The sequence below is a fragment of the Phyllobates terribilis genome, unplaced genomic scaffold, assembly GCF_046119375.1.
Source record: "Phyllobates terribilis strain yellow unplaced genomic scaffold, ASM4611937v1 Scaffold_1274__1_contigs__length_337103, whole genome shotgun sequence".
NCBI lineage: Eukaryota > Metazoa > Chordata > Amphibia > Anura > Dendrobatidae > Phyllobates > Phyllobates terribilis.
The window spans coordinates 47,354-68,301 of record NW_027364034.1 but is presented as its reverse complement, the minus strand read 5'-3'; the positions used below and the strand labels follow the sequence as shown (position 1 = coordinate 68,301).

At 45.4% G+C, this 20,948-nt stretch overlaps 15 non-coding genes and 1 pseudogene across 15 annotated transcripts; all 16 read right to left on the bottom strand.

The window, feature by feature from the left end:
• Nucleotides 1-1,612: 1,612 nt before the first annotated feature.
• Nucleotides 1,613-1,803, bottom strand: LOC141244051 (U2 spliceosomal RNA). Its single transcript, XR_012308041.1, has one exon. It is a non-coding gene; the product is annotated as a U2 spliceosomal RNA (small nuclear RNA).
• Nucleotides 1,804-2,918: 1,115 nt separating this feature from the next.
• On the bottom strand, nucleotides 2,919-3,109 carry LOC141243943 (U2 spliceosomal RNA). Its single transcript, XR_012307955.1, has one exon. It is a non-coding gene; the product is annotated as a U2 spliceosomal RNA (small nuclear RNA).
• Nucleotides 3,110-4,224: 1,115 nt separating this feature from the next.
• LOC141244050 (U2 spliceosomal RNA) lies at nucleotides 4,225-4,415 on the bottom strand. The gene has a single exon (XR_012308040.1). It is a non-coding gene; the product is annotated as a U2 spliceosomal RNA (small nuclear RNA).
• A 1,115-nt stretch (nucleotides 4,416-5,530) lies between these two features.
• On the bottom strand, nucleotides 5,531-5,721 carry LOC141244048 (U2 spliceosomal RNA). Its single transcript, XR_012308038.1, has one exon. It is a non-coding gene; the product is annotated as a U2 spliceosomal RNA (small nuclear RNA).
• Nucleotides 5,722-6,836: 1,115 nt separating this feature from the next.
• LOC141244046 (U2 spliceosomal RNA) lies at nucleotides 6,837-7,027 on the bottom strand. Its single transcript, XR_012308037.1, has one exon. It is a non-coding gene; the product is annotated as a U2 spliceosomal RNA (small nuclear RNA).
• Nucleotides 7,028-8,142: 1,115 nt separating this feature from the next.
• LOC141244045 (U2 spliceosomal RNA) lies at nucleotides 8,143-8,333 on the bottom strand. Its single transcript, XR_012308036.1, has one exon. It is a non-coding gene; the product is annotated as a U2 spliceosomal RNA (small nuclear RNA).
• A 1,118-nt stretch (nucleotides 8,334-9,451) lies between these two features.
• LOC141244044 (U2 spliceosomal RNA) lies at nucleotides 9,452-9,642 on the bottom strand. Its single transcript, XR_012308035.1, has one exon. It is a non-coding gene; the product is annotated as a U2 spliceosomal RNA (small nuclear RNA).
• A 1,115-nt stretch (nucleotides 9,643-10,757) lies between these two features.
• LOC141244043 (U2 spliceosomal RNA) lies at nucleotides 10,758-10,948 on the bottom strand. The gene has a single exon (XR_012308034.1). It is a non-coding gene; the product is annotated as a U2 spliceosomal RNA (small nuclear RNA).
• A 1,115-nt stretch (nucleotides 10,949-12,063) lies between these two features.
• LOC141244042 (U2 spliceosomal RNA) lies at nucleotides 12,064-12,254 on the bottom strand. The gene has a single exon (XR_012308033.1). It is a non-coding gene; the product is annotated as a U2 spliceosomal RNA (small nuclear RNA).
• A 1,115-nt stretch (nucleotides 12,255-13,369) lies between these two features.
• LOC141244041 (U2 spliceosomal RNA) lies at nucleotides 13,370-13,560 on the bottom strand. Its single transcript, XR_012308032.1, has one exon. It is a non-coding gene; the product is annotated as a U2 spliceosomal RNA (small nuclear RNA).
• A 1,115-nt stretch (nucleotides 13,561-14,675) lies between these two features.
• LOC141244040 (U2 spliceosomal RNA) lies at nucleotides 14,676-14,866 on the bottom strand. Its single transcript, XR_012308031.1, has one exon. It is a non-coding gene; the product is annotated as a U2 spliceosomal RNA (small nuclear RNA).
• Nucleotides 14,867-15,981: 1,115 nt separating this feature from the next.
• On the bottom strand, nucleotides 15,982-16,172 carry LOC141244039 (U2 spliceosomal RNA). Its single transcript, XR_012308030.1, has one exon. It is a non-coding gene; the product is annotated as a U2 spliceosomal RNA (small nuclear RNA).
• Nucleotides 16,173-17,287: 1,115 nt separating this feature from the next.
• Nucleotides 17,288-17,472, bottom strand: LOC141244004 (U2 spliceosomal RNA). The gene has a single exon (XR_012308011.1). It is a non-coding gene; the product is annotated as a U2 spliceosomal RNA (small nuclear RNA).
• A 524-nt stretch (nucleotides 17,473-17,996) lies between these two features.
• LOC141244028 (U2 spliceosomal RNA) lies at nucleotides 17,997-18,112 on the bottom strand (annotated as a pseudogene).
• A 1,115-nt stretch (nucleotides 18,113-19,227) lies between these two features.
• On the bottom strand, nucleotides 19,228-19,418 carry LOC141244038 (U2 spliceosomal RNA). The gene has a single exon (XR_012308029.1). It is a non-coding gene; the product is annotated as a U2 spliceosomal RNA (small nuclear RNA).
• A 1,115-nt stretch (nucleotides 19,419-20,533) lies between these two features.
• LOC141244036 (U2 spliceosomal RNA) lies at nucleotides 20,534-20,724 on the bottom strand. Its single transcript, XR_012308027.1, has one exon. It is a non-coding gene; the product is annotated as a U2 spliceosomal RNA (small nuclear RNA).
• Between the last annotated feature and the right edge of the window lie 224 nt (nucleotides 20,725-20,948).

Below are 20,948 nucleotides of genomic sequence, written 5' to 3'. Positions count from 1 at the left end.
AACCCAAAAAGAATCTCATGCACGATGTACTGCAGATTCTTCTCATGGCGCTGGCATTCATCCACCATGATTCTAATGGACTGTCGCAGTGTAGTCTCCCCCACCGCAAATCCAAAAGAAAAAGGCATTTTTGGCCCTCAGGGACTAAGCCCTCCCCCAATAGTAACAAGGGAATGAATCCCACAAAAGCAGGAACAAACCCAAGACCGAGGGAGGGGTACCCCAAGAACTTACACAGCCCACTAAGCGATAAAGCTCAGCAAAGGAAAACGCCCTTATTTCCTCGGGTCGCCCCGAAGACAAGACGCGATCGCTCCCCGTTGTCCGGGGACTAAGCCGACCTGCCAATAGCTGCAAGGGGGTGAAGCTCCCTCCGTTAAGAGAGAGCGATCCCCCAAGGCCAACAAGTCAGGTACCCCAGGCACCTCCTAGCCGAGACCAAGGCAGCAACCGTTAGATCACTGCACCTGATCCTAGCCAAAAGGCCGAGAAGCGATAACCAGAATTGGTTTCAAACTACGGAGCCACCCAAGGATCCTGAAAAGTCCATTTGTGGAGATGAGCTCCTGGACTCCCGTTAAGAAGACATGTTGTCAACCTCTAGATCCCTTACATGCCTGCACTTTTCGGCTTGCTGCTGCTGCAATCCACGCGTTTTAGATCTGCATAACTCCACCTCTTTAAACACAGCACCTTCACCCCCTGCTGTTCCCACCCGCCTCAACACCGTTGGAAGGGAGGAGAACCAATTAAGGCGGGGGGTGGGGTGGAACGAGCAGCTGTCTACCCTTAGCAGGAGGGCTCCTGATTACATACCTCTCCTGCTGCTGCTGCTGCTGGCTGTCCAGCAGCAGACTGAAGGTGGCTGCTGCTGTGCACAGGTATATAAAGGCTCAGAGCCTATTATGACACGCGCAGCCAGCGTTCCATTGCCACATTCCATCTACTGCAGGCAGGATACCTGGCTGGCTGAATGTCGCTGAGAAGCTCACAGAGACCGCCATAAGCAACAGTTTAACAGAATGCCACAGACTAATCAACCAAACTTTTTGGGTTGGGTTCTCTTTTATAGTCTGCAGGCATTAAATGAAAGAAGTCAGTGTTCCAGCAGAAGGAGACAACGTTTCAGAAAAGGCATTGTAGCAAACCAAAAAAGAAATTTTAAGCGCAGCAGAGTAACCAGCGCACATAACTGTTAGCTCAGGTGAGTTTAAAAGGCTGCTGTTGATAACAAGGGCATTTGCTAAATAGATGGTGTGTGTGCAACAATATACTGAAAGGTCAATTATATTGTGCAGCTTATCTCACCACCTGTAGTTATTTAGGTGAAAGCTCCAAAATGCTTGCCTAATATGTCTGTTTATCCAAAAGGAAGTAAAAAGGGAGAGCTAGAAAGATAGCATTGCATCACATTACATGGCAATGCAATGCACAGTTGCTGAAGTTGAACCAAAATGAGCTTGTAATCTGGCTTCTGCAACTTTGAACATGAAAAATCCAATGAGGAGAAGAAAAGCAAAGCCAAAGAGTCCATCCCAAAATCCGACAAACAAGCAAAATGAACAAAAAACATTGAATTCAATTCTTTCTGATTTTAGAAACTGCATTAAAGAAGGGGTGCACCGGTCCTGGAGATACTGCAATACCAGGTCAATGCGTGGAGTGGACAGAGCAAGCTCTTTTTCCATCTCCCTGTTCTAAAAATCCATTTAATATATGGTCCCCAGATAGGGGACGTATCAGATATTAAACTGATAAGAACAGATACTACACTTGATCTTAGCCAAAAGGCCGAGAAGCGATAACCAGAATTGGTTTCAAACTACGGAGCCACCCAAGGATCCTGAAAAGTCCATTTGTGGAGATGAGCTCCTGGACTCCCGTTAAGAAGACATGTTGTCAACCTCTAGATCCCTTACATGCCTGCACTTTTCGGCTTGCTGCTGCTGCAATCCATGCGTTTTAGATCTGCATAACTCCACATCTTTAAACACAGCACCTTCACCCCCTGCTGTTCCCACCCGCCTCAACACCATTGGAAGGGAGGAGAACCAATTAAGGCGGGGGGTGGGGTGGAACGAGCAGCTGTCTACCCTTAGCAGGAGGGCTCCTGATTACATACCTCTCCTGCTGCTGCTGCTGCTGGCTGTCCAGCAGCAGACTGAAGGTGGCTGCTGCTATGCACAGGTATATAAAGGCTCAGAGCCTATTATGACACGCGCAGCCAGCGTTCCATTGCCACATTCCATCTACTGCAGGCAGGATACCTGGCTGGCTGAATGTCGCTGAGAAGCTCACAGAGACCGCCATAAGCAACAGTTTAACAGAATGCCACAGACTAATCAACCAAACTTTTTGGGTTGGGTTCTCTTTTATAGTCTGCAGGCATTAAATGAAAGAAGTCAGTGTTCCAGCAGAAGGAGACAACGTTTCAGAAAAGGCATTGTAGCAAACCAAAAAAGAAATTTTAAGCGCAGCAGAGTAACCAGCGCACATACCTGTTAGCTCAGGTGAGTTTAAAAGGCTGCTGTTGATAACAAGGGCATTTGCTAAATAGATGGTGTGTGTGCAACAATATACTGAAAGGTCAATTATATTGTGCAGCTTATCTCACCACCTGTAGTTATTTAGGTGAAAGCTCCAAAATGCTTGCCTAATATGTCTGTTTATCCAAAAGGAAGTAAAAAGGGAGAGCTAGAAAGATAGCATTGCATCACATTACATGGCAATGCAATGCACAGTTGCTGAAGTTGAACCAAAATGAGCTTGTAATCTGGCTTCTGCAACTTTGAACATGAAAAATCCAATGAGGAGAAGAAAAGCAAAGCCAAAGAGTCCATCCCAAAATCCGACAAACAAGCAAAATGAACAAAAAACATTGAATTCAATTCTTTCTGATTTTAGAAACTGCATTAAAGAAGGGGTGCACCGGTCCTGGAGATACTGCAATACCAGGTCAATGCGTGGAGTGGACAGAGCAAGCTCTTTTTCCATCTCCCTGTTCTAAAAATCTATTTAATATATGGTCCCCAGATAGGGGACGTATCAGATATTAAACTGATAAGAACAGATACTACACTTGATCTTAGCCAAAAGGCCGAGAAGCGATAACCAGAATTGGTTTCAAACTACGGAGCCACCCAAGGATCCTGAAAAGTCCATTTGTGGAGATGAGCTCCTGGACTCCCGTTAAGAAGACATGTTGTCAACCTCTAGATCCCTTACATGCCTGCACTTTTCGGCTTGCTGCTGCTGCAATCCACGCGTTTTAGATCTGCATAACTCCACCTCTTTAAACACAGCACTTTCACCCCCTGCTGTTCCCACCCGCCTCAACACCGTTGGAAGGGAGGAGAACCAATTAAGGCGGGGGGTGGGGTGGAACGAGCAGCTGTCTACCCTTAGCAGGAGGGCTCCTGATTACATACCTCTCCTGCTGCTGCTGCTGCTGGCTGTCCAGCAGCAGACTGAAGGTGGCTGCTGCTGTGCACAGGTATATAAAGGCTCAGAGCCTATTATGACACGCGCAGCCAGCGTTCCATTGCCACATTCCATCTACTGCAGGCAGGATACCTGGCTGGCTGAATGTCGCTGAGAAGCTCACAGAGACCGCCATAAGCAACAGTTTAACAGAATGCCACAGACTAATCAACCAAACTTTTTGGGTTGGGTTCTCTTTTATAGTCTGCAGGCATTAAATGAAAGAAGTCAGTGTTCCAGCAGAAGGAGACAACGTTTCAGAAAAGGCATTGTAGCAAACCAAAAAAGAAATTTTAAGCGCAGCAGAGTAACCAGCGCACATACCTGTTAGCTCAGGTGAGTTTAAAAGGCTGCTGTTGATAACAAGGGCATTTGCTAAATAGATGGTGTGTGTGCAACAATATACTGAAAGGTCAATTATATTGTGCAGCTTATCTCACCACCTGTAGTTATTTAGGTGAAAGCTCCAAAATGCTTGCCTAATATGTCTGTTTATCCAAAAGGAAGTAAAAAGGGAGAGCTAGAAAGATAGCATTGCATCACATTACATGGCAATGCAATGCACAGTTGCTGAAGTTGAACCAAAATGAGCTTGTAATCTGGCTTCTGCAACTTTGAACATGAAAAATCCAATGAGGAGAAGAAAAGCAAAGCCAAAGAGTCCATCCCAAAATCCGACAAACAAGCAAAATGAACAAAAAACATTGAATTCAATTCTTTCTGATTTTAGAAACTGCATTAAAGAAGGGGTGCACCGGTCCTGGAGATACTGCAATACCAGGTCAATGCGTGGAGTGGACAGAGCAAGCTCTTTTTCCATCTCCCTGTTCTAAAAATCCATTTAATATATGGTCCCCAGATAGGGGACGTATCAGATATTAAACTGATAAGAACAGATACTACACTTGATCTTAGCCAAAAGGCCGAGAAGCGATAACCAGAATTGGTTTCAAACTACGGAGCCACCCAAGGATCCTGAAAAGTCCATTTGTGGAGATGAGCTCCTGGACTCCCGTTAAGAAGACATGTTGTCAACCTCTAGATCCCTTACATGCCTGCACTTTTCGGCTTGCTGCTGCTGCAATCCACGCGTTTTAGATCTGCATAACTCCACCTCTTTAAACACAGCACCTTCACCCCCTGCTGTTCCCACCCGCCTCAACACCGTTGGAAGGGAGGAGAACCAATTAAGGCGGGGGGTGGGGTGGAACGAGCAGCTGTCTACCCTTAGCAGGAGGGCTCCTGATTACATACCTCTCCTGCTGCTGCTGCTGCTGGCTGTCCAGCAGCAGACTGAAGGTGGCTGCTGCTGTGCACAGGTATATAAAGGCTCAGAGCCTATTATGACACGCGCAGCCAGCGTTCCATTGCCACATTCCATCTACTGCAGGCAGGATACCTGGCTGGCTGAATGTCGCTGAGAAGCTCACAGAGACCGCCATAAGCAACAGTTTAACAGAATGCCACAGACTAATCAACCAAACTTTTTGGGTTGGGTTCTCTTTTATAGTCTGCAGGCATTAAATGAAAGAAGTCAGTGTTCCAGCAGAGGGAGACAACGTTTCAGAAAAGGCATTGTAGCAAACCAAAAAAGAAATTTTAAGCGCAGCAGAGTAACCAGCGCACATACCTGTTAGCTCAGGTGAGTTTAAAAGGCTGCTGTTGATAACAAGGGCATTTGCTAAATAGATGGTGTGTGTGCAACAATATACTGAAAGGTCAATTATATTGTGCAGCTTATCTCACCACCTGTAGTTATTTAGGTGAAAGCTCCAAAATGCTTGCCTAATATGTCTGTTTATCCAAAAGGAAGTAAAAAGGGAGAGCTAGAAAGATAGCATTGCATCACATTACATGGCAATGCAATGCACAGTTGCTGAAGTTGAACCAAAATGAGCTTGTAATCTGGCTTCTGCAACTTTGAACATGAAAAATCCAATGAGGAGAAGAAAAGCAAAGCCAAAGAGTCCATCCCAAAATCCGACAAACAAGCAAAATGAACAAAAAACATTGAATTCAATTCTTTCTGATTTTAGAAACTGCATTAAAGAAGGGGTGCACCGGTCCTGGAGATACTGCAATACCAGGTCAATGCGTGGAGTGGACAGAGCAAGCTCTTTTTCCATCTCCCTGTTCTAAAAATCCATTTAATATATGGTCCCCAGATAGGGGACGTATCAGATATTAAACTGATAAGAACAGATACTACACTTGATCTTAGCCAAAAGGCCGAGAAGCGATAACCAGAATTGGTTTCAAACTACGGAGCCACCCAAGGATCCTGAAAAGTCCATTTGTGGAGATGAGCTCCTGGACTCCCGTTAAGAAGACATGTTGTCAACCTCTAGATCCCTTACATGCCTGCACTTTTCGGCTTGCTGCTGCTGCAATCCACGCGTTTTAGATCTGCATAACTCCACCTCTTTAAACACAGCACCTTCACCCCCTGCTGTTCCCACCCGCCTCAACACCGTTGGAAGGGAGGAGAACCAATTAAGGCGGGGGGTGGGGTGGAACGAGCAGCTGTCTACCCTTAGCAGGAGGGCTCCTGATTACATACCTCTCCTGCTGCTGCTGCTGCTGGCTGTCCAGCAGCAGACTGAAGGTGGCTGCTGCTGTGCACAGGTATATAAAGGCTCAGAGCCTATTATGACACGCGCAGCCAGCGTTCCATTGCCACATTCCATCTACTGCAGGCAGGATACCTGGCTGGCTGAATGTCGCTGAGAAGCTCACAGAGACCGCCATAAGCAACAGTTTAACAGAATGCCACAGACTAATCAACCAAACTTTTTGGGTTGGGTTCTCTTTTATAGTCTGCAGGCATTAAATGAAAGAAGTCAGTGTTCCAGCAGAGGGAGACAACGTTTCAGAAAAGGCATTGTAGCAAACCAAAAAAGAAATTTTAAGCGCAGCAGAGTAACCAGCGCACATACCTGTTAGCTCAGGTGAGTTTAAAAGGCTGCTGTTGATAACAAGGGCATTTGCTAAATAGATGGTGTGTGTGCAACAATATACTGAAAGGTCAATTATATTGTGCAGCTTATCTCACCACCTGTAGTTATTTAGGTGAAAGCTCCAAAATGCTTGCCTAATATGTCTGTTTATCCAAAAGGAAGTAAAAAGGGAGAGCTAGAAAGATAGCATTGCATCACATTACATGGCAATGCAATGCACAGTTGCTGAAGTTGAACCAAAATGAGCTTGTAATCTGGCTTCTGCAACTTTGAACATGAAAAATCCAATGAGGAGAAGAAAAGCAAAGCCAAAGAGTCCATCCCAAAATCCGACAAACAAGCAAAATGAACAAAAAACATTGAATTCAATTCTTTCTGATTTTAGAAACTGCATTAAAGAAGGGGTGCACCGGTCCTGGAGATACTGCAATACCAGGTCAATGCGTGGAGTGGACAGAGCAAGCTCTTTTTCCATCTCCCTGTTCTAAAAATCCATTTAATATATGGTCCCCAGATAGGGGACGTATCAGATATTAAACTGATAAGAACAGATACTACACTTGATCTTAGCCAAAAGGCCGAGAAGCGATAACCAGAATTGGTTTCAAACTACGGAGCCACCCAAGGATCCTGAAAAGTCCATTTGTGGAGATGAGCTCCTGGACTCCCGTTAAGAAGACATGTTGTCAACCTCTAGATCCCTTACATGCCTGCACTTTTCGGCTTGCTGCTGCTGCAATCCACGCGTTTTAGATCTGCATAACTCCACCTCTTTAAACACAGCACCTTCACCCCCTGCTGTTCCCACCCGCCTCAACACCGTTGGAAGGGAGGAGAACCAATTAAGGCGGGGGGTGGGGTGGAACGAGCAGCTGTCTACCCTTAGCAGGAGGGCTCCTGATTACATACCTCTCCTGCTGCTGCTGCTGCTGGCTGTCCAGCAGCAGACTGAAGGTGGCTGCTGCTGTGCACAGGTATATAAAGGCTCAGAGCCTATTATGACACGCGCAGCCAGCGTTCCATTGCCACATTCCATCTACTGCAGGCAGGATACCTGGCTGGCTGAATGTCGCTGAGAAGCTCACAGAGACCGCCATAAGCAACAGTTTAACAGAATGCCACAGACTAATCAACCAAACTTTTTGGGTTGGGTTCTCTTTTATAGTCTGCAGGCATTAAATGAAAGAAGTCAGTGTTCCAGCAGAAGGAGACAACGTTTCAGAAAAGGCATTGTAGCAAACCAAAAAAGAAATTTTAAGCGCAGCAGAGTAACCAGCGCACATACCTGTTAGCTCAGGTGAGTTTAAAAGGCTGCTGTTGATAACAAGGGCATTTGCTAAATAGATGGTGTGTGTGCAACAATATACTGAAAGGTCAATTATATTGTGCAGCTTATCTCACCACCTGTAGTTATTTAGGTGAAAGCTCCAAAATGCTTGCCTAATATGTCTGTTTATCCAAAAGGAAGTAAAAAGGGAGAGCTAGAAAGATAGCATTGCATCACATTACATGGCAATGCAATGCACAGTTGCTGAAGTTGAACCAAAATGAGCTTGTAATCTGGCTTCTGCAACTTTGAACATGAAAAATCCAATGAGGAGAAGAAAAGCAAAGCCAAAGAGTCCATCCCAAAATCCGACAAACAAGCAAAATGAACAAAAAACATTGAATTCAATTCTTTCTGATTTTAGAAACTGCATTAAAGAAGGGGTGCACCGGTCCTGGAGATACTGCAATACCAGGTCAATGCGTGGAGTGGACAGAGCAAGCTCTTTTTCCATCTCCCTGTTCTAAAAATCCATTTAATATATGGTCCCCAGATAGGGGACGTATCAGATATTAAACTGATAAGAACAGATACTACACTTGATCTTAGCCAAAAGGCCGAGAAGCGATAACCAGAATTGGTTTCAAACTACGGAGCCACCCAAGGATCCTGAAAAGTCCATTTGTGGAGATGAGCTCCTGGACTCCCGTTAAGAAGACATGTTGTCAACCTCTAGATCCCTTACATGCCTGCACTTTTCGGCTTGCTGCTGCTGCAATCCACGCGTTTTAGATCTGCATAACTCCACCTCTTTAAACACAGCACCTTCACCCCCTGCTGTTCCCACCCGCCTCAACACCGTTGGAAGGGAGGAGAACCAATTAAGGCGGGGGGTGGGGTGGAACGAGCAGCTGTCTACCCTTAGCAGGAGGGCTCCTGATTACATACCTCTCCTGCTGCTGCTGCTGCTGGCTGTCCAGCAGCAGACTGAAGGTGGCTGCTGCTGTGCACAGGTATATAAAGGCTCAGAGCCTATTATGACACGCGCAGCCAGCGTTCCATTGCCACATTCCATCTACTGCAGGCAGGATACCTGGCTGGCTGAATGTCGCTGAGAAGCTCACAGAGACCGCCATAAGCAACAGTTTAACAGAATGCCACAGACTAATCAACCAAACTTTTTGGGTGGTTGGGTTCTCTTTTATAGTCTGCAGGCATTAAATGAAAGAAGTCAGTGTTCCAGCAGAAGGAGACAACGTTTCAGAAAAGGCATTGTAGCAAACCAAAAAAGAAATTTTAAGCGCAGCAGAGTAACCAGCGCACATACCTGTTAGCTCAGGTGAGTTTAAAAGGCTGCTGTTGATAACAAGGGCATTTGCTAAATAGATGGTGTGTGTGCAACAATATACTGAAAGGTCAATTATATTGTGCAGCTTATCTCACCACCTGTAGTTATTTAGGTGAAAGCTCCAAAATGCTTGCCTAATATGTCTGTTTATCCAAAAGGAAGTAAAAAGGGAGAGCTAGAAAGATAGCATTGCATCACATTACATGGCAATGCAATGCACAGTTGCTGAAGTTGAACCAAAATGAGCTTGTAATCTGGCTTCTGCAACTTTGAACATGAAAAATCCAATGAGGAGAAGAAAAGCAAAGCCAAAGAGTCCATCCCAAAATCCGACAAACAAGCAAAATGAACAAAAAACATTGAATTCAATTCTTTCTGATTTTAGAAACTGCATTAAAGAAGGGGTGCACCGGTCCTGGAGATACTGCAATACCAGGTCAATGCGTGGAGTGGACAGAGCAAGCTCTTTTTCCATCTCCCTGTTCTAAAAATCCATTTAATATATGGTCCCCAGATAGGGGACGTATCAGATATTAAACTGATAAGAACAGATACTACACTTGATCTTAGCCAAAAGGCCGAGAAGCGATAACCAGAATTGGTTTCAAACTACGGAGCCACCCAAGGATCCTGAAAAGTCCATTTGTGGAGATGAGCTCCTGGACTCCCGTTAAGAAGACATGTTGTCAACCTCTAGATCCCTTACATGCCTGCACTTTTCGGCTTGCTGCTGCTGCAATCCACGCGTTTTAGATCTGCATAACTCCACCTCTTTAAACACAGCACCTTCACCCCCTGCTGTTCCCACCCGCCTCAACACCGTTGGAAGGGAGGAGAACCAATTAAGGCGGGGGGTGGGGTGGAACGAGCAGCTGTCTACCCTTAGCAGGAGGGCTCCTGATTACATACCTCTCCTGCCGCTGCTGCTGCTGGCTGTCCAGCAGCAGACTGAAGGTGGCTGCTGCTGTGCACAGGTATATAAAGGCTCAGAGCCTATTATGACACGCGCAGCCAGCGTTCCATTGCCACATTCCATCTACTGCAGGCAGGATACCTGGCTGGCTGAATGTCGCTGAGAAGCTCACAGAGACCGCCATAAGCAACAGTTTAACAGAATGCCACAGACTAATCAACCAAACTTTTTGGGTTGGGTTCTCTTTTATAGTCTGCAGGCATTAAATGAAAGAAGTCAGTGTTCCAGCAGAAGGAGACAACGTTTCAGAAAAGGCATTGTAGCAAACCAAAAAAGAAATTTTAAGCGCAGCAGAGTAACCAGCGCACATACCTGTTAGCTCAGGTGAGTTTAAAAGGCTGCTGTTGATAACAAGGGCATTTGCTAAATAGATGGTGTGTGTGCAACAATATACTGAAAGGTCAATTATATTGTGCAGCTTATCTCACCACCTGTAGTTATTTAGGTGAAAGCTCCAAAATGCTTGCCTGATATGTCTGTTTATCCAAAAGGAAGTAAAAAGGGAGAGCTAGAAAGATAGCATTGCATCACATTACATGGCAATGCAATGCACAGTTGCTGAAGTTGAACCAAAATGAGCTTGTAATCTGGCTTCTGCAACTTTGAACATGAAAAATCCAATGAGGAGAAGAAAAGCAAAGCCAAAGAGTCCATCCCAAAATCCGACAAACAAGCAAAATGAACAAAAAACATTGAATTCAATTCTTTCTGATTTTAGAAACTGCATTAAAGAAGGGGTGCACCGGTCCTGGAGATACTGCAATACCAGGTCAATGCGTGGAGTGGACAGAGCAAGCTCTTTTTCCATCTCCCTGTTCTAAAAATCCATTTAATATATGGTCCCCAGATAGGGGACGTATCAGATATTAAACTGATAAGAACAGATACTACACTTGATCTTAGCCAAAAGGCCGAGAAGCGATAACCAGAATTGGTTTCAAACTACGGAGCCACCCAAGGATCCTGAAAAGTCCATTTGTGGAGATGAGCTCCTGGACTCCCGTTAAGAAGACATGTTGTCAACCTCTAGATCCCTTACATGCCTGCACTTTTCGGCTTGCTGCTGCTGCAATCCACGCGTTTTAGATCTGCATAACTCCACCTCTTTAAACACAGCACCTTCACCCCCTGCTGTTCCCACCCGCCTCAACACCGTTGGAAGGGAGGAGAACCAATTAAGGCGGGGGGTGGGGTGGAACGAGCAGCTGTCTACCCTTAGCAGGAGGGCTCCTGATTACATACCTCTCCTGCTGCTGCTGCTGCTGGCTGTCCAGCAGCAGACTGAAGGTGGCTGCTGCTGTGCACAGGTATATAAAGGCTCAGAGCCTATTATGACACGCGCAGCCAGCGTTCCATTGCCACATTCCATCTACTGCAGGCAGGATACCTGGCTGGCTGAATGTCGCTGAGAAGCTCACAGAGACCGCCATAAGCAACAGTTTAACAGAATGCCACAGACTAATCAACCAAACTTTTTGGGTTGGGTTCTCTTTTATAGTCTGCAGGCATTAAATGAAAGAAGTCAGTGTTCCAGCAGAAGGAGACAACGTTTCAGAAAAGGCATTGTAGCAAACCAAAAAAGAAATTTTAAGCGCAGCAGAGTAACCAGCGCACATACCTGTTAGCTCAGGTGAGTTTAAAAGGCTGCTGTTGATAACAAGAGCATTTGCTAAATAGATGGTGTGTGTGCAACAATATACTGAAAGGTCAATTATATTGTGCAGCTTATCTCACCACCTGTAGTTATTTAGGTGAAAGCTCCAAAATGCTTGCCTAATATGTCTGTTTATCCAAAAGGAAGTAAAAAGGGAGAGCTAGAAAGATAGCATTGCATCACATTACATGGCAATGCAATGCACAGTTGCTGAAGTTGAACCAAAATGAGCTTGTAATCTGGCTTCTGCAACTTTGAACATGAAAAATCCAATGAGGAGAAGAAAAGCAAAGCCAAAGAGTCCATCACAAAATCCGACAAACAAGCAAAATGAACAAAAAACATTGAATTCAATTCTTTCTGATTTTAGAAACTGCATTAAAGAAGGGGTGCACCGGTCCTGGAGATACTGCAATACCAGGTCAATGCGTGGAGTGGACAGAGCAAGCTCTTTTTCCATCTCCCTGTTCTAAAAATCCATTTAATATATGGTCCCCAGATAGGGGACGTATCAGATATTAAACTGATAAGAACAGATACTACACTTGATCTTAGCCAAAAGGCCGAGAAGCGATAACCAAAATTGGTTTCAAACTACGGAGCCACCCAAGGATCCTGAAAAGTCCATTTGTGGAGATGAGCTCCTGGACTCCCGTTAAGAAGACATGTTGTCAACCTCTAGATCCCTTACATGCCTGCACTTTTCGGCTTGCTGCTGCTGCAATCCACGCGTTTTAGATCTGCATAACTCCACCTCTTTAAACACAGCACCTTCACCCCCTGCTGTTCCCACCCGCCTCAACACCGTTGGAAGGGAGGAGAACCAATTAAGGCGGGGGGTGGGGTGGAACGAGCAGCTGTCTACCCTTAGCAGGAGGGCTCCTGATTACATACCTCTCCTGCTGCTGCTGCTGCTGGCTGTCCAGCAGCAGACTGAAGGTGGCTGCTGCTGTGCACAGGTATATAAAGGCTCAGAGCCTATTATGACACGCGCAGCCAGCGTTCCATTGCCACATTCCATCTACTGCAGGCAGGATACCTGGCTGGCTGAATGTCGCTGAGAAGCTCACAGAGACCGCCATAAGCAACAGTTTAACAGAATGCCACAGACTAATCAACCAAACTTTTTGGGTTGGGTTCTCTTTTATAGTCTGCAGGCATTAAATGAAAGAAGTCAGTGTTCCAGCAGAAGGAGACAACGTTTCAGAAAAGGCATTGTAGCAAACCAAAAAAGAAATTTTAAGCGCAGCAGAGTAACCAGCGCACATACCTGTTAGCTCAGGTGAGTTTAAAAGGCTGCTGTTGATAACAAGGGCATTTGCTAAATAGATGGTGTGTGTGCAACAATATACTGAAAGGTCAATTATATTGTGCAGCTTATCTCACCACCTGTAGTTATTTAGGTGAAAGCTCCAAAATGCTTGCCTAATATGTCTGTTTATCCAAAAGGAAGTAAAAAGGGAGAGCTAGAAAGATAGCATTGCATCACATTACATGGCAATGCAATGCACAGTTGCTGAAGTTGAACCAAAATGAGCTTGTAATCTGGCTTCTGCAACTTTGAACATGAAAAATCCAATGAGGAGAAGAAAAGCAAAGCCAAAGAGTCCATCCCAAAATCCGACAAACAAGCAAAATGAACAAAAAACATTGAATTCAATTCTTTCTGATTTTAGAAACTGCATTAAAGAAGGGGTGCACCGGTCCTGGAGATACTGCAATACCAGGTCAATGCGTGGAGTGGACAGAGCAAGCTCTTTTTCCATCTCCCTGTTCTAAAAATCCATTTAATATATGGTCCCCAGATAGGGGACGTATCAGATATTAAACTGATAAGAACAGATACTACACTTGATCTTAGCCAAAAGGCCGAGAAGCGATAACCAGAATTGGTTTCAAACTACGGAGCCACCCAAGGATCCTGAAAAGTCCATTTGTGGAGATGAGCTCCTGGACTCCCGTTAAGAAGACATGTTGTCAACCTCTAGATCCCTTACATGCCTGCACTTTTCGGCTTGCTGCTGCTGCAATCCACGCGTTTTAGATCTGCATAACTCCACCTCTTTAAACACAGCACCTTCACCCCCTGCTGTTCCCACCCGCCTCAACACCGTTGGAAGGGAGGAGAACCAATTAAGGCGGGGGGTGGGGTGGAACGAGCAGCTGTCTACCCTTAGCAGGAGGGCTCCTGATTACATACCTCTCCTGCCGCTGCTGCTGCTGGCTGTCCAGCAGCAGACTGAAGGTGGCTGCTGCTGTGCACAGGTATATAAAGGCTCAGAGCCTATTATGACACGCGCAGCCAGTGTTCCATTGCCACATTCCATCTACTGCAGGCAGGATACCTGGCTGGCTGAATGTCGCTGAGAAGCTCACAGAGACCGCCATAAGCAACAGTTTAACAGAATGCCACAGACTAATCAACCAAACTTTTTGGGTTGGGTTTTCTTTTATAGTCTGCAGGCATTAAATGAAAGAAGTCAGTGTTCCAGCAGAAGGAGACAACGTTTCAGAAAAGGCATTGTAGCAAACCAAAAAAGAAATTTTAAGCGCAGCAGAGTAACCAGCGCACATACCTGTTAGCTCAGGTGAGTTTAAAAGGCTGCTGTTGATAACAAGGGCATTTGCTAAATAGATGGTGTGTGTGCAACAATATACTGAAAGGTCAATTATATTGTGCAGCTTATCTCACCACCTGTAGTTAGTTAGGTGAAAGCTCCAAAATGCTTGCCTAATATGTCTGTTTATCCAAAAGGAAGTAAAAAGGGAGAGCTAGAAAGATAGCATTGCATCACATTACATGGCAATGCAATGCACAGTTGCTGAAGTTGAACCAAAATGAGCTTGTAATCTGGCTTCTGCAACTTTGAACATGAAAAATCCAATGAGGAGAAGAAAAGCAAAGCCAAAGAGTCCATCCCAAAATCCGACAAACAAGCAAAATGAACAAAAAACATTGAATTCAATTCTTTCTGATTTTAGAAACTGCATTAAAGAAGGGGTGCACCGGTCCTGGAGATACTGCAATACCAGGTCAATGCGTGGAGTGGACAGAGCAAGCTCTTTTTCCATCTCCCTGTTCTAAAAATCCATTTAATATATGGTCCCCAGATAGGGGACGTATCAGATATTAAACTGATAAGAACAGATACTACACTTGATCTTAGCCAAAAGGCCGAGAAGCGATAACCAGAATTGGTTTCAAACTACGGAGCCACCCAAGGATCCTGAAAAGTCCATTTGTGGAGATGAGCTCCTGGACTCCCGTTAAGAAGACATGTTGTCAACCTCTAGATCCCTTACATGCCTGCACTTTTCGGCTTGCTGCTGCTGCAATCCACGCGTTTTAGATCTGCATAACTCCACCTCTTTAAACACAGCACCTTCACCCCCTGCTGTTCCCACCCGCCTCAACACCGTTGGAAGGGAGGAGAACCAATTAAGGCGGGGGGTGGGGTGGAACGAGCAGCTGTCTACCCTTAGCAGGAGGGCTCCTGATTACATACCTCTCCTGCTGCTGCTGCTGCTGGCTGTCCAGCAGCAGACTGAAGGTGGCTGCTGCTGTGCACAGGTATATAAAGGCTCAGAGCCTATTATGACACGCGCAGCCAGCGTTCCATTGCCACATTCCATCTACTGCAGGCAGGATACCTGGCTGGCTGAATGTCGCTGAGAAGCTCACAGAGACCGCCATAAGCAACAGTTTAACAGAATGCCACAGACTAATCAACCAAACTTTTTGGGTTGGGTTCTCTTTTATAGTCTGCAGGCATTAAATGAAAGAAGTCAGTGTTCCAGCAGAAGGAGACAACGTTTCAGAAAAGGCATTGTAGCAAACCAAAAAAGAAATTTTAAGCGCAGCAGAGTAACCAGCGCACATACCTGTTAGCTCAGGTGAGTTTAAAAGGCTGCTGTTGATAACAAGGGCATTTGCTAAATAGATGGTGTGTGTGCAACAATATACTGAAAGGTCAATTATATTGTGCAGCTTATCTCACCACCTGTAGTTATTTAGGTGAAAGCTCCAAAATGCTTGCCTAATATGTCTGTTTATCCAAAAGGAAGTAAAAAGGGAGAGCTAGAAAGATAGCATTGCATCACATTACATGGCAATGCAATGCACAGTTGCTGAAGTTGAACCAAAATGAGCTTGTAATCTGGCTTCTGCAACTTTGAACATGAAAAATCCAATGAGGAGAAGAAAAGCAAAGCCAAAGAGTCCATCCCAAAATCCGACAAACAAGCAAAATGAACAAAAAACATTGAATTCAATTCTTTCTGATTTTAGAAACTGCATTAAAGAAGGGGTGCACCGGTCCTGGAGATACTGCAATACCAGGTCAATGCGTGGAGTGGACAGAGCAAGCTCTTTTTCCATCTCCCTGTTCTAAAAATCCATTTAATATATGGTCCCCAGATAGGGGACGTATCAGATATTAAACTGATAAGAACAGATACTACACTTGATCTTAGCCAAAAGGCCGAGAAGCGATAACCAGAATTGGTTTCAAACTACGGAGCCACCCAAGGATCCTGAAAAGTCCATTTGTGGAGATGAGCTCCTGGACTCCCGTTAAGAAGACATGTTGTCAACCTCTAGATCCCTTACATGCCTGCACTTTTCGGCTTGCTGCTGCTGCAATCCACGCGTTTTAGATCTGCATAACTCCACCTCTTTAAACACAGCACCTTCACCCCCTGCTGTTCCCACCCGCCTCAACACCGTTGGAAGGGAGGAGAACCAATTAAGGCGGGGGGTGGGGTGGAACGAGCAGCTGTCTACCCTTAGCAGGAGGGCTCCTGATTACATACCTCTCCTGCTGCTGCTGCTGCTGGCTGTCCAGCAGCAGACTGAAGGTGGCTGCTGCTGTGCACAGGTATATAAAGGCTCAGAGCCTATTATGACACGCGCAGCCAGCGTTCCATTGCCACATTCCATCTACTGCAGGCAGGATACCTGGCTGGCTGAATGTCGCTGAGAAGCTCACAGAGACCGCCATAAGCAACAGTTTAACAGAATGCCACAGACTAATCAACCAAACTTTTTGGGTTGGGTTCTCTTTTATAGTCTGCAGGCATTAAATGAAAGAAGTCAGTGTTCCAGCAGAAGGAGACAACGTTTCAGAAAAGGCATTGTAGCAAACCAAAAAAGAAATTTTAAGCGCAGCAGAGTAACCAGCGCACATACCTGTTAGCTCAGGTGAGTTTAAAAGGCTGCTGTTGATAACAAGGGCATTTGCTAAATAGATGGTGTGTGTGCAACAATATACTGAAAGGTCAATTATATTGTGCAGCTTATCTCACCACCTGTAGTTATTTAGGTGAAAGCTCCAAAATGCTTGCCTAATATGTCTGTTTATCCAAAAGGAAGTAAAAAGGGAGAGCTAGAAAGATAGCATTGCATCACATTACATGGCAATGCAATGCACAGTTGCTGAAGTTGAACCAAAATGAGCTTGTAATCTGGCTTCTGCAACTTTGAACATGAAAAATCCAATGAGGAGAAGAAAAGCAAAGCCAAAGAGTCCATCCCAAAATCCGACAAACAAGCAAAATGAACAAAAAACATTGAATTCAATTCTTTCTGATTTTAGAAACTGCATTAAAGAAGGGGTGCACCGGTCCTGGAGATACTGCAATACCAGGTCAATGCGTGGAGTGGACAGAGCAAGCTCTTTTTCCATCTCCCTGTTCTAAAAATCCATTTAATATATGGTCCCCAGATAGGGGACGTATCAGATATTAAACTGATAAGAACAGATTTTTTTTTGATTGAAGCTGCATCCAAGGCACTGAAAAATGTGACCGAAGTCACACCAAAACAGCGCACGAGGCGAGGATTCATGTGGACCCTTCCCGGATGAGAGGGTCCCCAATAAACCATCCCCATCCCTCCGAGCCAGAAGGCCACAGCGAGGGTCAGGGATCTCCGATGCTCTCCCTAGCCGAAGCCGGAGAAGAGCCGTTTTCGTGCTCCCAGCTTCCATTTAGGCTGCCACCCTAGTGGAGCTGGAGCCTGTGTTGGTTTCTCAGCCCAAAGCTGACCGGACCTCCGACTGGGTTTATAAAAATTCCCCTTCCTAGCCCGGAGGCCAGGAATAGGGGGGGTTGCTCAGAAAGTATGATTGGCAAAGGTGCGGCGTGCTACGAAGCCAAGTCTTTCTGGGGTTCCCAGTCCCAGTAAGCTTGGACTCCCACCAGGGCGCCTACTCCTGGGGCACATTGCTCCAAAGCCCTCACACTTACCCAGCCTAGTGACTTCGATCCTGGAGGGCCATGTTTTCCATCAGATAACTCTATGAGCCACCTGGCGTACTAACAAGTGCACCAAACCAGTGTGTAATATGCATCAATTTACCAGGGCAGCCCAAGGACAAAACTGCCTTTTCAAAAGATACTACACTTGATCTTAGCCAAAAGGCCGAGAAGCGATAACCAGAATTGGTTTCAAACTACGGAGCCACCCAAGGATCCTGAAAAGTCCATTTGTGGAGATGAGCTCCTGGACTCCCGTTAAGAAGACATGTTGTCAACCTCTAGATCCCTTACATGCCTGCACTTTTCGGCTTGCTGCTGCTGCAATCCACGCGTTTTAGATCTGCATAACTCCACCTCTTTAAACACAGCACCTTCACCCCCTGCTGTTCCCACCCGCCTCAACACCGTTGGAAGGGAGGAGAACCAATTAAGGCGGGGGGTGGGGTGGAACGAGCAGCTGTCTACCCTTAGCAGGAGGGCTCCTGATTACATACCTCTCCTGCTGCTGCTGCTGCTGGCTGTCCAGCAGCAGACTGAAGGTGGCTGCTGCTGTGCACAGGTATATAAAGGCTCAGAGCCTATTATGACACGCGCAGCCAGCGTTCCATTGCCACATTCCATCTACTGCAGGCAGGATACCTGGCTGGCTGAATGTCGCTGAGAAGCTCACAGAGACCGCCATAAGCAACAGTTTAACAGAATGCCACAGACTAATCAACCAAACTTTTTGGGTTGGGTTCTCTTTTATAGTCTGCAGGCATTAAATGAAAGAAGTCAGTGTTCCAGCAGAAGGCGACAACGTTTCAGAAAAGGCATTGTAGCAAACCAAAAAAGAAATTTTAAGCGCAGCAGAGTAACCAGCGCACATACCTGTTAGCTCAGGTGAGTTTAAAAGGCTGCTGTTGATAACAAGTGCATTTGCTAAATAGATGGTGTGTGTGCAACAATATACTGAAAGGTCAATTATATTGTGCAGCTTATCTCACCACCTGTAGTTATTTAGGTGAAAGCTCCAAAATGCTTGCCTAATATGTCTGTTTATCCAAAAGGAAGTAAAAAGGGAGAGCTAGAAAGATAGCATTGCATCACATTACATGGCAATGCAATGCACAGTTGCTGAAGTTGAACCAAAATGAGCTTGTAATCTGGCTTCTGCAACTTTGAACATGAAAAATCCAATGAGGAGAAGAAAAGCAAAGCCAAAGAGTCCATCCCAAAATCCGACAAACAAGCAAAATGAACAAAAAACATTGAATTCAATTCTTTCTGATTTTAGAAACTGCATTAAAGAAGGGGTGCACCGGTCCTGGAGATACTGCAATACCAGGTCAATGCGTGGAGTGGACAGAGCAAGCTCTTTTTCCATCTCCCTGTTCTAAAAATCCATTTAATATATGGTCCCCAGATAGGGGACGTATCAGATATTAAACTGATAAGAACAGATACTACACTTGATCTTAGCCAAAAGGCCGAGAAGCGATAACCAGAATTGGTTTCAAACTACGGAGCCACCCAAGGATCCTGAAAAGTCCATTTGTGGAGATGAGCTCCTGGACTCCCGTTAAGAAGACATGTTGTCAACCTCTAGATCCCTTACATGCCTGCACTTTTCGGCTTGCTGCTGCTGCAATCCACGCGTTTTAGATCTGCATAACTCCACCTCTTTAAACACAGCACCTTCACCCCCTGCTGTTCCCACCCGCCTCAACACCGTTGGAAGGGAGGAGAACCAATTAAGGCGGGGGGTGGGGTGGAACGAGCAGCTGTCTACCCTTAGCAGGAGGGCTCCTGATTACATACCTCTCCTGCTGCTGCTGCTGCTGGCTGTCCAGCAGCAGACTGAAGGTGGCTGCTGCTGTGCACAGGTATATAAAGGCTCAGAGCCTATTATGACACGCGCAGCCAGCGTTCCATTGCCACATTCCATCTACTGCAGGCAGGATACCTGGCTGGCTGAATGTCGCTGAGAAGCTCACAGAGACCGCCATAAGCAACAGTTTAACAGAATGCCACAGACTAATCAACCAAACTTTTTGGGTTGGGTTCTCTTTTATAGTCTGCAGGCATTAAATGAAAGAAGTCAGTGTTCCAGCAGAAGGAGACAACGTTTCAGAAAAGGCATTGTAGCAAACCAAAAAAGAAATTTTAAGCGCAGCAGAGTAACCAGCGCACATACCTGTTAGCTCAGGTGAGTTTAAAAGGCTGCTGTTGATAACAAGGGCATTTGCTAAATAGATGGTGTGTGTGCAACAATATACTGAAAGGTCAATTATATTGTGCAGCTTATCTCACCACCTGTAGTTATTTAGGTGAAAGCTCCAAAATGCTTGCCTAATATGTCTGTTTATCCAAAAGGAAGTAAAAAGGGAGAGCTAGAAAGATAGCATTGCATCACATTACATGGCAATGCAATGCACAGTTGCTGAAGTTGAACCAAAATGAGCTTGTAATCTGGCTTCTGCAACTTTGAACATGAAAAATCCAATGAGGAGAAGAAAAGCAAAGCCAAAGAGTCCATCCCAAAATCCGACAAACAAGCAAAATGAACAAAAAACATTGAATTCAATTCTTTCTGATTTTAGAAACTGCATTAAAGAAGGGGTGCACCGGTCCTGGAGATACTGCAATACCAGGTCAATGCGTGGAGTGGACAGAGCAAGCTCTTTTTCCATCTCCCTGTTCTAAAAATCCATTTAATATATGGTCCCCAGATAGGGGACGTATCAGATATTAAACTGATAAGAACAGATACTACACTTGATCTTAGCCAAAAGGCCGAGAAGCGATAACCAGAATTGGTTTCAAACTACGGAGCCACCCAAGGATCCTGAAAAGTCCATTTGTGGAGATGAGCTCCTGGACTCCCGTTAAGAAGACATGTTGTCAACCTCTAGATCCCTTACATGCCTGCACTTTTCGGCTTGCTGCTGCTGCAATCCACACGTTTTAGATCTGCATAACTCCACCTCTTTAAACACATCACCTTCACCCCCTGCTGTTCCCACCCGCCT